The sequence below is a fragment of the Leuciscus leuciscus genome (genome assembly GCF_965113295.1).
Source record: "Leuciscus leuciscus genome assembly, chromosome: 3".
NCBI lineage: Eukaryota > Metazoa > Chordata > Actinopteri > Cypriniformes > Leuciscidae > Leuciscus > Leuciscus leuciscus.
The window spans coordinates 12,454,378-12,465,851 of record NC_138727.1 but is presented as its reverse complement, the minus strand read 5'-3'; the positions used below and the strand labels follow the sequence as shown (position 1 = coordinate 12,465,851).

The following is an 11,474-nucleotide window of genomic DNA, read 5'->3' as shown; positions in this document are numbered from 1 at the left end:
TGTGATATTCTGGTCTCTGTTCTCTCGGGTGTCTGCGATTTTTGCTGTTTTCTTCGGTGCTCTTGCTCTCTATTAGATGTTCCACACTTCAATCATGCCTACTTCACAAGGAAAAGACTCGCCCTCGAATGCCGACCCCCTCGGCTTTGCTGCTTATACCACTCAAAAATGCCTCTATAACTGCCAGAGAGAAAAACAGACTTGTTTCCATCTTTCAATGGATAGTTCGCACAAATTTAAATGTTCTGCTCATGGACTCGCCCTCAAGCTGCTCAAACTCTTTATTAAGTTTTCTATAGAAAAGAAAAAGGGATATTTAGCAGAACGTCCACTTTTTCTTGCAATTAAAGTAGAGGGTGACCAAGGGCTGCAAAGCTCCAAAAAAGCACCATGAATTTACGCTATATGACTTATATAAGACTTTTAAAGCCACATGATCACTTCGTGTGAAGAATAGACTGAAATTTAAAGGAGCAGTTCTCCCAAAAGTCCTCTTTATTATTTATTCACGGTCATGTTATTCCACTAGAATGGTTAACGCATTTGTCAAAAAAGCCCATTTATTTTATGATGTTATTAATTGATCATCTTCCCCTTCACCAAAGATCTGAAATGGACTACAAAAAGTTGTATGGATTGCCGATGCCATTTTATGCCATTGGAACTATTTCATTTAAAGTGATTTTCAGTTATCATAAGATTATTAGTGACAAAGACATTTATGGTGTTTAACAGCTTAACGGTTTCCTTTCCATGCTTTTCACAGAAAAGCTGATTCTTCAAAATGTGTATTTTGTGTTCTACAAAAAAGAAGAATGATTTGAGGGTGAGTAAATAATTTGTTTTAATTTTTTTCCTGTTCCTAAACAGTTTAAAAGCTTAGGCTCTGATGTTGTAATATTTTTTTAAATAAGTATTGTATGCTCAACCAGGCTTCATTTATTTGATAAAAAAAAAAATACAGTAAAAAAGTAATATTGTGAAATACTATTATAAACTATTTTTTATTTTAATATATTTGTATATTTTATTTATTCCTGTGATGGCAAAGCTGAATTTTCAGCATCATTACTCAAGTTTTCAGTGTCACATGATTCTTCAGAAATAATTATAATATGCTGATGTTGAAAAACACATTTAATTATCAATGTTGATAAGAGTTGTGCGGTTTAATATTGTTGTATTTTTCAAAAAAAAAAAAATTCCAGGTTTCTTCCATTAATAGAACAGCATTTATATGAAATATAAATATTTTGTAATATTATAACTGTAGCTTTTGATCAATTTAATCAATGCGTCCTTGCTGAATAAAAATGATTTCCTTTTAATTTAATTTAATTGAACACACACACACACACACACACACACACACACACACACACACACACACACACACACACACACACACACACACACACACACACACACACACACACACACACACACACACACACACACACACACACACACACACACACACACACACACACACACACACACACACACATACACAAATCTTCCTGGCCCCAAACTTTTGAATGCTATATCTTGATGTGGAGTGGTCCATGTATCCGAATTAGACATCTTAACCTTTTCCAAGTAAAAAGTAAGCCAGTATCTCAACCTATCAAAGTGCCTAACAGTATAAAGTACCCCCATATCTCAACGTCTTAGTCTTTCCATTTTCTCAAATGGAAATTCTACCCATGTCCTCCAGCAGGGATCAGATTCAAGATCAATGCTTTCCAACTCAACCCACTGAACAATTGTTTTTTGTACTACGCAGAACATCCAGAGGATTGAAATGTGCCTTGAACAGATTTCATCTATCTTGACAGCACTGCAAAGTAACATTAGCTACACATTGTAACCAAGATCTCCACATGTGGCTTTCCAAAGCTGGTAACATATTAATGAGTGCAATATAAGTTACATTAAGTACTACAGGGCATGCTGATGTTTTCCATCAGAAAGATGAGCTTGTGAAACCAGAGTGTGTTTTATTGCAGGATTGTTCATTTCATATTCTATTTGTGTTCTTTATTTAACAATCCAGGGCTTTTTCCTGACCCAAATCTCTTTAACCTCTGGGATTAACTCTTGAGATCTAGTATATATGCAACATTTCTGTTTTTAAGAACCGTTCAGCATACAGTCTGACCTTATCAAAAGCGATGCGTTTATCTTAGCGAGTGGGTGTGAGTGTATGAGTGTTAAGGGAGAAGTGAATAAAATGACTTACAAAAACGATTTTTTTCTGTTTGCCCTGAGCTTCTTTGCAATGCTGGAATGATTCAGAGAGCAGGAGGAATGAGACAGTAAGTGAGAGAGAGAGAGGGAAGGGGAAAAAAAGGGGGGGAATGAAAGTACTCTATCCCTGCTCTGGAGACCAGAGTCTGTTTGGAGGTCTGTGGTTAAACCCTTTGCCTCTCTCGCTTATCAGCTTAAACTATTGACAGCCATTTTCACTGCACACACCAAATAGGATTAACAGTCTAGAGAGGAAAGAGGCGGCCGACTACACAGACGCACCAACAGTCCCTTTCTCTCTCTCTGCCATAATACATCTATTCAGAAAAATAAATAACGTGCTGCTATCAGAGTCCCTTTCATATCGGTTGCAGGCATATGCACACTTGGAAACTCTGGAGTCAAGAACCGCTGGAGGTTTGTATTGGAGGACCAGAATCGAAGCCAGTAACACCATCTCATAAGCAGTCAAATGTTTGAGACCACACTTAATAGCTGACTAATCTGACGACAAAACCTGAGCAAATATCATTTATTTGAGTCAACCGTTGGAATGAATAGACTTTTCTATGTAATGATTGGCTGAGAGGGACTTTAAATGGGAAGTGATGGATTCTGACAAGGCCGTGTTAGGGCAGCTTCCCTTAATAAACTCCGGGTAAACATCATGGAAATTAGTCGATAAATAATTTAAGAAAAATTCATAAGTCATTTGAATCCGGTTAACAAGGGAGACAGATGAGCCGCAGGCAAAGTTTCCGGACAGCAGGAGGAGCTCTTGATACGTGAAACTGTGCCAATGACTGAGCGAGCGAGAGGGAGTGAGAGACAAGGAAAGCAAGAGAGGCACTTCCAAGAAATGAGTGCTAAAAGCTGTTTTGAAAGAAGACACCCTCCCTTATCGGAGAGGTTTCGTATGCAGCGGCTTTAGAGAACGGTCTGGGTGTTGTTCACAGCCTTTTGCTCTTGGTGTGTATGCGAGAGAGAGAGAGACAGAGGGGAGAGGAAGACAGCCCGAGAGAGAGAAAGAGGGCAAAAACGGATACATGTCTGTGGCCATTTCTCTTCAATATAAGAGTAAGAACAATTGAGCTTGTTGTGATTTGAGAGTTTGTTTGTGTCGGAGAGAAAGAGAGTCTCCTGTGTTGTGTATGTGCTTGTGGTTAGTGGTCAGTCGGCTATAACAAGGCAATTCCTTCTCAGTGTGTGGGCAAATCATTACAGAACCCTCATGTACAGAAACTGCACTGATAAACACCAGCCAAACACATCAACACTCACATTTGAAACTCATAAGGCCACCTATGAGAAGCATCAAGTTCTTTACCAACTTTTCTCTAGTCCACTGAACCACTTTAAGTCCTAATACTTAATACCTAAAACTCTATTTACATTGTAAATATCTGTCTGTCTGTCTTTCTGTCTGTTGTTCTATCTACCTGCCTGTCTGTCACTCTATATATCATTTTGTCTCTGTCATTATATCGTTCTGTCTGTCTGTCGTTCTATCTAACTCTATTTTCTGTCATACTGTCTATCTTTCTTTCTGCCGTTCTATCTATCGTTCTGTCTAGCATCTGTCGGTCTGTCTTTTTATCTGTCATTCTCTGCCGTTCTGTCTGTCTAACATTCAGTCTGTTGTTCCATTGTTCGATCTATTGTTCTGTCTGTTTGTCATTCTAAAGTCCTGCCTGTCTGTCATTTTATCTATCATTCAGTCTGTCTGTTAATCTGTCATTGTTCCATCTATTGTTCTGTCTGTCTGTCTGTCTGTCTGTTAGTCTGTCGTTTTATCTGTATGTCTTTGATTCTTTCTACTGTCAGTCTGTCATTCTATTGATCTCTCTGTTTGTTGTTACTGTATATCACTTATTTTATCTGTATGTTTGTCGTTCTATCTGTCTGTACCTATCATTCTGTCTGTCATTCTGTCTAACCTTCTATTGGTCTGTCATTCTGTCTTTTATTCTTTCTACCATTCTTTCCATCTCTTTTTGCCATTCTGTCACTATCTTTCTGTCTGTCTGTCTGTCTCTCTCTATTTCTATTGTTTTGTCCGTCATTCTCTGTCATTCTGTCTGTCTGTTTCTATTTCTATTATTTTTCCCGTCATTCTCTTTCCTTCTGTCTGTTGTTCTATCATTATATTTTTCCTTTCTGTTTGTCATTCTTTGTCTGCCTGTTTTGTAGTAAAGCTGCACGATTCTAGATAAATTGAGAATCACAATTTTTTATTTTATATAAAAAATAAATAAATAGAGATCCTGATTCTGAATAGAGAACTATAGTGTGTAATTTACTAGAGGTTGTGACAAAATTAATTTCTGCAGTCTATTTAAAAAATATGTAATTAGAATTTGTAGTGAGGTTTGAATGAGTGATTCAATGACTCACTCGTAAATACTTCACTTGTTTCATTACTGGATGAATCAGATTATTATTTTTATTTATTTATTTACAAATCTGTAATGAATAATTCAATGAAAAAATGATTTTTTTAGCTGTCACTTGTCGCTACCATCTGGCATAACAATGCAATGATACTATCTTTATTTGAAGCATCATTACTTTCAAAAAGTGATTTATATTTTGATCAATACCATAGACATCAGTGTTTATATCCAAACTACAAACTTTTATCCCAGTACTTCTGATAATTATAATTATTGTAATATAATTAATGATACTGTGTGGATGAAATTTTTTTTCATGTTGTTTCATACCTATACATGACTGTCTCTTGGTAAGCGCCAGTGGCAATGCAGATCTGAATGTTCCCCGTGATCATACCTATATGCTAAAAGTTTAATAGACATTCTGAATTGTTGTCATTTAGGAATAAGATCGCACGGGTGTTTGAATCGAGATCGGGATCTTTTAACAATTAACCATGCAGCTCTAGTTTGTAGTATGAATGGAGTGATAGATTGATATGTTTAATTTGTCTGTCTAGAATCTTATGTTTGGTGGAGTTATATCAGTGAACATCTTACACACACACACACACACACACACACACACACACACACACACACACACACACACACACACACACACACACACACACACACACACACACACACACACACACACACACACACACACACACACACTTTCTTTCTTTCTTTCTACTTCAATGCCAGTGTTTTTGTGTGTGAGTGTGTTTGTGTCCATCCCCTCTACTGATCCTGTCTCATTTTATAGGGAATTCAAACAAACCCAGTGATAAATGGACTACATATGGCAGCCATCAATCCTGTGGCTGACTACAACTCCCAGAGTGCACCGCATCACTGGTGCGAAGCAGGAGATTACATGCTCTGTAGATCCAGGCACTTAATTACAGTATTGCACTGCAGCTGACAGACAGGCTTGGACAAAATGGGCTAATACCTACAAGAGCCTGCTAATAATTTACCTACCAAATTGACTACAGTTACCTGTTGGCTTCTTTCCTACAAGCTGTGACTGTATTAGCACAGCTCATATTAATTCCAACCATCAAGCGCTCCACAGTGACTTCCTGCAAACAAATTAAGACTCACAGTATATTCAGAATCGCATGCCAGTTACTATTATTGACAGAAAGTAGTATCCAGAATGTATGCTGTGCACAGTATGCAAGTGTTATATGCATAGAATACTGATCTACATTTTCCAAAATGTGCATATATCAAAAGCACAGTGATTAATACTATATACTAAGATGCAATAGTTTCAATTAGAATTTCTAATTTTCAGTGTAATGAATGAACAGGAACTAGACGGCGCTCACTGAATTAAACATGAAGCATATTTCTTTTTTTGCATACTTTTTTCCCCCCACTTACTATTTGGAAATAAAATTGTATACATTATATTAATCGTTTCACATACTTTTCAAAATAGGATGCAGTACTAAATTGTAGTACTAGTAAATTGTTCCCAGTATACAGCCATTATCATTGCATATTGTTTTATCATTTTTCTTTAAAAAAGGTAGTAGTGTAGTTATAGTCAATGCTGTAAAAATGGTGGTAGAATAGAATGCAGTGTAATATGCAGATTGTGCAATTGTGCATTCTGCATACTTGTTTGACATGCTATAAAAAATTGCATGCAGTATACACTCCTGTCCTGGGCAAAAAAAAAAAAAAAAAAAGGCAAAATGTTTATTGGTCTTTTATTAACCATTTTAATCAGTTCACAAATCACAGGAAATTAGTAAGAATTGCACAGTGTAGATAAAGTAACTTAGCACGGAATACCCTTCCCCACCTTGCAGACTTTTTTAAAGAATAAAAGTCAGTGTTGTTCCACTCAGTGTTAATGGCTTCAAACAGTTCATGAGTTGTTGAAAAAATGTCTCCCAGTTGGTTTGACTTAATGTTAGACCAGAGGACTTTATCTGGACTCAGACCAGGCCACAACATGAGCCTGATGGACTTGTTCTTAAGCCACTCTTTTGCAGTTTGGGCAGGAGCATTGTCTTTTTGAAAAATAACATCAGACATTTCTTTTCATTTGTGGGAAGCAAGCTATTCTGCAATATCCTCCTGTACTCCAAAGCATTAAAGGAGAACTTGGTAACTTTTTTAACTTAATAAAACTGTCTAGAAATCATTTGGATGGTTAAACAACCTGTTCTGGTGATATTGGTGACTTTCCCCGCTCCCCCCAGCGTTCCCAGGCGGAAAACCAACCTTGCAACTTGCGCACTGCCGTCCCGGCAAAGTGAAATTGGAAGTCTCGTGAGAAGCGAGAACTAGAACGAGAACGAGCGCGAAACACAAATTGCTTTACGGCAATTCGACATAAACACACACGCATGTATGATGTATTACCAGATTACTCACCTCGGTAGACATAGCTCCACGCGATACAGTTGGCTTGCTCCGATCAAAACAAACGCACATGAGCAGCGGTAGAGAGGGGGAGGAGGCCGCCGCAAGTGAGTTTTTTACGACTGTGTTGTGAAATATACGCCCCCCCCACAGCTGTAGGGGGAGCTTGTGGGGAAAACATGCGACAACAAAAGGGAAAATCAGCGAAGAAGTGACTAGAGTTCGCTAGAGTTACAGAGTTCTCCTTTAAATGACTTTTCACAGTGAAGTATATCACCAATACCAGCAGCTAAAAAGGCTCTCCACACAATGACACATCTTCCTTCATGCTTCACTGTGGTAGAGATGCATTTATTATTATATTTCTCAGCAGATTTTTGAAGACAGCACTCTGGAGCATCACCATGCAACTTGTTTCATTGTGATTCATCACTCCACACACAACTTCCCATATTCTGCCAAAAACTTCATTCTGTCTTTGATGATTTTCTGAGACAGCAATGGCTTTTTAAGTAGTGCATTTGCTTAAATTTTGCAAATTTCCTGACCAACCATTTGTGGTTAAGACAATTAAAAACTTAGTATTTAGCCATTTTGGGCTTGGACCATTTTTTATTTATTTTTGCCCAGGAGTGTACACTTTTTACTGCACAGTATGCTAGTATTCCATAAACAGTCTTGCTCAGAAGATACAGAACAGAAGATAATCAAAATGGATATAGGAAACTGTCATGACAGGAGCATGACAGTTTGTAACCCCGCCTAATGTTACAGTCTGTACTTGGCAGATGTTTTAACAAAAGCTTCTGACCCTATTAAGCAAAGAAGAGTGTGTTAAGGTAAACTAGAGAAGACATGTTTCAATCTGTCTTCTTCTGAGAGATCTGAACATCCGGCTGCCTCACTGACAGTGATTCTCCAATCCGATTTGCTTGGATGAAATGACAGATGAAAGCGAACAAACTAACACTTTTTCTCTGGAGAAGAACCAGATGTTTATGTAAGTTCAGTGATGCAGACTCAAATACTACAAACGGTAAACAAATAAATGTCTAAGCATATACAATCAAGTGTATGATAAAATTAGCTATGTTTTTAATAGTATTATATAAGTATAATAAGTAGTTTAACACTTATTGCTGATGTTTTCTGTGATTGCCATACAGTTAATGTTAAGTGATTATTATGCACTAGATGTTTACAACGGTTTGTCAGTAGTTATATTTAAGGGATTTAGTCTTTTAATTACTTTGTTTCAGTCTAGCTTGGTGTGAAGTGCACTCTCTCATTCTTTCCCATGTATGAGAGTTTGTTACATCTGCAAAATTTAGCTGGATGGAATTTCTGTTCAGTAAGAAAGAAGGTCACTCTTCTCATAATCTCTTACCAGATACACCAAGTTGTGTGTGTTTGTGGGGTGGGCACATATATTAAATCTCTCATAATACCCAGTGTTGTGTCTTGTAATTGTCATGTTGTGACATGACAATCCCATTTTAGCACAATCAAATATACTCAAGTATAACTTTAGCTGGACCTTAGCACTATTTCCAGATAACTAAAGTGCATTAAGAACAAAACTTTTCGAACTAAGAAAAAAGTTTTCTAATTTAGTATACCAAAAGTACAATTGCAGGGTACTTTTTAATAAGTACATAAATATATAAATATATAAATATATATGTAGTATACTTAGCATGAAATAAATGTAGCCTATTTAAAATTGATTTTGGTATATTTATTTTCCACTAAGGACTACTGTTCGAAAGTTTGGGGTTGGTATGTTTTCCAAATGTTTTTGAAAGCAGTCTCTTCTGCTCACCAAGGTTGCATTTATTTGATCAAAAACATATGTTGAAACAGTAATATTGTGAAGTATTGTTACATTTTAAGATAACTTTTTCTATTTTAATATTTTAAAAATAAATGTATTGCTGTGATGGGAAAACTGATTTTTCAGCATAATTACTCCAGTCTTCAGTAATCATGATCATGATCATACATTATAAATGTATTTACCAACACTTTAATATGTCTTTTTTGAATAAAAGTATTACTTTCTTTAAAAAAAAAAAAATCATACTGACCCCAAAACTTTTGAACGGTAGTGTATCTTAAAACATTGATATTAGCTTGTTGCTAAGCTAATGTTGTATTGTCATGCTGCCTTGAAATTTATAGTTACTCTGTTAAGTACAGGCTAAAAAGAAAAATGCGTAGTAGCATTAACACTGAATGATTTTGCAAGAGAATGAGAAACAATGCAAGACTCAATACAAGTCATCATTAGTCAAGTTATTTTTTGGTTGTCATGAAGCAGTGATATACACTGTAAGGGGTGTATGGATAACTGTACTTAGCGGTAGGTTCGCCTACAGTGGTAGGTTAGCACCGAAGTGGATGAACGTCTCTGTGAAAAGTGGTCCCAATCAAAGCAACCTGAATTTTATCTGGCCTTCTGATGTGGGGATTATGGGGAAAAAGGCCAAAGAAAAGGTGCGAGAAGACACTAATGTCCCAGCACTCAGCGAAAAATAATGAATGCTGTTATAACTTTATTGCCCCAATTCTGGACTTGCTCAGAGAAGAAAAAAGGAGCAAAAATTCAATCAGTTCTGCCTGGTGAGTTCCTCTCCCACTTTGCAAGATTAAAAGATCCAATTCTCCCAGCCCAGTCCAGCTCATCATACGCATCAGTCGTGTTTCGGGCGAGACGCGTTGCGCTAAGATGCACAGGTCTGCTGGGGTTTCCAATGAGGAGAAAGCGAACCGTGTTTTCTTCCTCCACGGGCCGCATGCAAACGCGATTCCTGTCCTCGTGGCCAAGGACGAGGATAATTAGGCCTGGATGGTTTCTTCTCAAGGAAATGATAAAGTTGCAGACTAACGTTCATTTACAGCTAGAACACTATATCCCCTTTTGACACTTTTTTTCTCACACTTTTTTCCCTTCCTTTTTCCTCTTATACTTCTTGACTGGTCTCAGTGCATGGTTTTCTACCCACTAGATGAAGTGTTTTTAGGTGCTAAAAATAAAAGCACTCCAAAATCTACTGTCAGTCAGAGCACCCTGCAGCTTGCCAATCATGTACCCAAGTCAGTTTCTTTTCCATGGCCGTATCTATTTCTGTAGGCTAAGCTAATGTTATGTTTTTCCTTTCTTTCCACAGCAGCACTGAATGGCTTGGCCTTATATTAGTTCATAAACCCATAGGGAGTAGTTGCTCAATGATTCCAGACTGTGCTTCTAACTTAAAGGTAGATGCGGATTTCGCAATCCACTGTGCTGTACTTCTGCACCAGTTCATTGTGTTTCAGCTCTAATAATGAGAGGAAAAAAAGTGACTGCATTTCTCATGACCTTGTCGCATTTCATTTAGCAGCATTGTAGGGACACTGTGTTATTTGATGTACTTGCAAAGTTGAGGCTCAATAAGAACCTATTTTCTATTTAATATTTTAGCTTTTATAGTGTCGCTGTGTGTATTCTTTTGAGATGGATGGAGAATACTTTTTGTTTGAGGTTTTTAGGAGTTCTTGGAGAGCTCTTTGGATGTGAATAATGTTTTTAAGCGTTGGAGTCATTGGCCACAAACTGTATGATCTTCTTAGACAGCACAAGTGTCATTTGAAGTCTATGTGTCTTACATCATCAGCAAAAGCCAGTCACTTAGTTTAACTTTATGTACATTACTTTTAAAACACCACATTTGAATGCGTCCGTCAGCGTGCAAGCTGTAGGTTTAGCTGACCTTTTTGCGAGTGGCACTGGGCATCAGAAAATGCTGCTGGGACCGAATCCAACTTGGTATTTGAGACTGTAGCAAAGCTCAAATGTCAAATCATTCCCTAGTAATCATTTTCATGCCTTTTCATTGCCTATAAAAACTTACGTTGTTTCAACATCTCTGGCTGCGAGAGAGCGAAAATGAGTGAGAATGAAATTTAGGTTGGAAAATGGCCGTGCTATAGCATTTGAGCTTTAAAATTGAAGTCAGATTAAGATATGGTGCCTGCAGTTTTGCAGAGTTAATGTGGGCTCCACTGCTTAACCTGTTGATGGCTGTTATCTACGCTAAGATAAGTCATCTCCAAATTGCTATCTTTTCCAGACATCAAAGGCCTGGTAATCAGGGGCAATTTTGTGTATCTTCCCACGGTTCCTTTTAAGTTCTTGAGATTGGAGCAGGAGTGCTCATATGTTTTAAGCCCGAGACACACCAAGGCCATTGGGCAACGTCGGACCGTTTTTGAGCGTCGGCCGATGTAGTTTTCCCAGTGTGTTCCGCACCGTTGGCTCTAGTCTGACGCTGTCGGGTTTTTTTGGGCCGTTTCGGCGTTGGGCCGTCGGTGAAAGCGGGAACACTGATTGGCTGTTCAGCTTAGTGAACGAGTCAGTGC

At 37.7% G+C, this 11,474-nt stretch overlaps 1 long non-coding RNA gene across 4 annotated transcripts in view; it reads left to right on the top strand.

The window, feature by feature from the left end:
- The first annotated feature begins 1,328 nt into the window (after positions 1–1,328).
- The window catches only part of LOC309495917, a 119,706-nt gene continuing 109,560 nt past the window's right edge, over positions 1,329–11,474 (top strand). For all 4 annotated transcript variants that reach the window (XR_014204874.1, XR_014204875.1, XR_014204876.1 and 1 more), the window contains exon 1: positions 1,329–3,327. This is a non-coding gene — a long non-coding RNA (uncharacterized lncRNA). The remainder of the gene's footprint in view (positions 3,328–11,474) is intronic.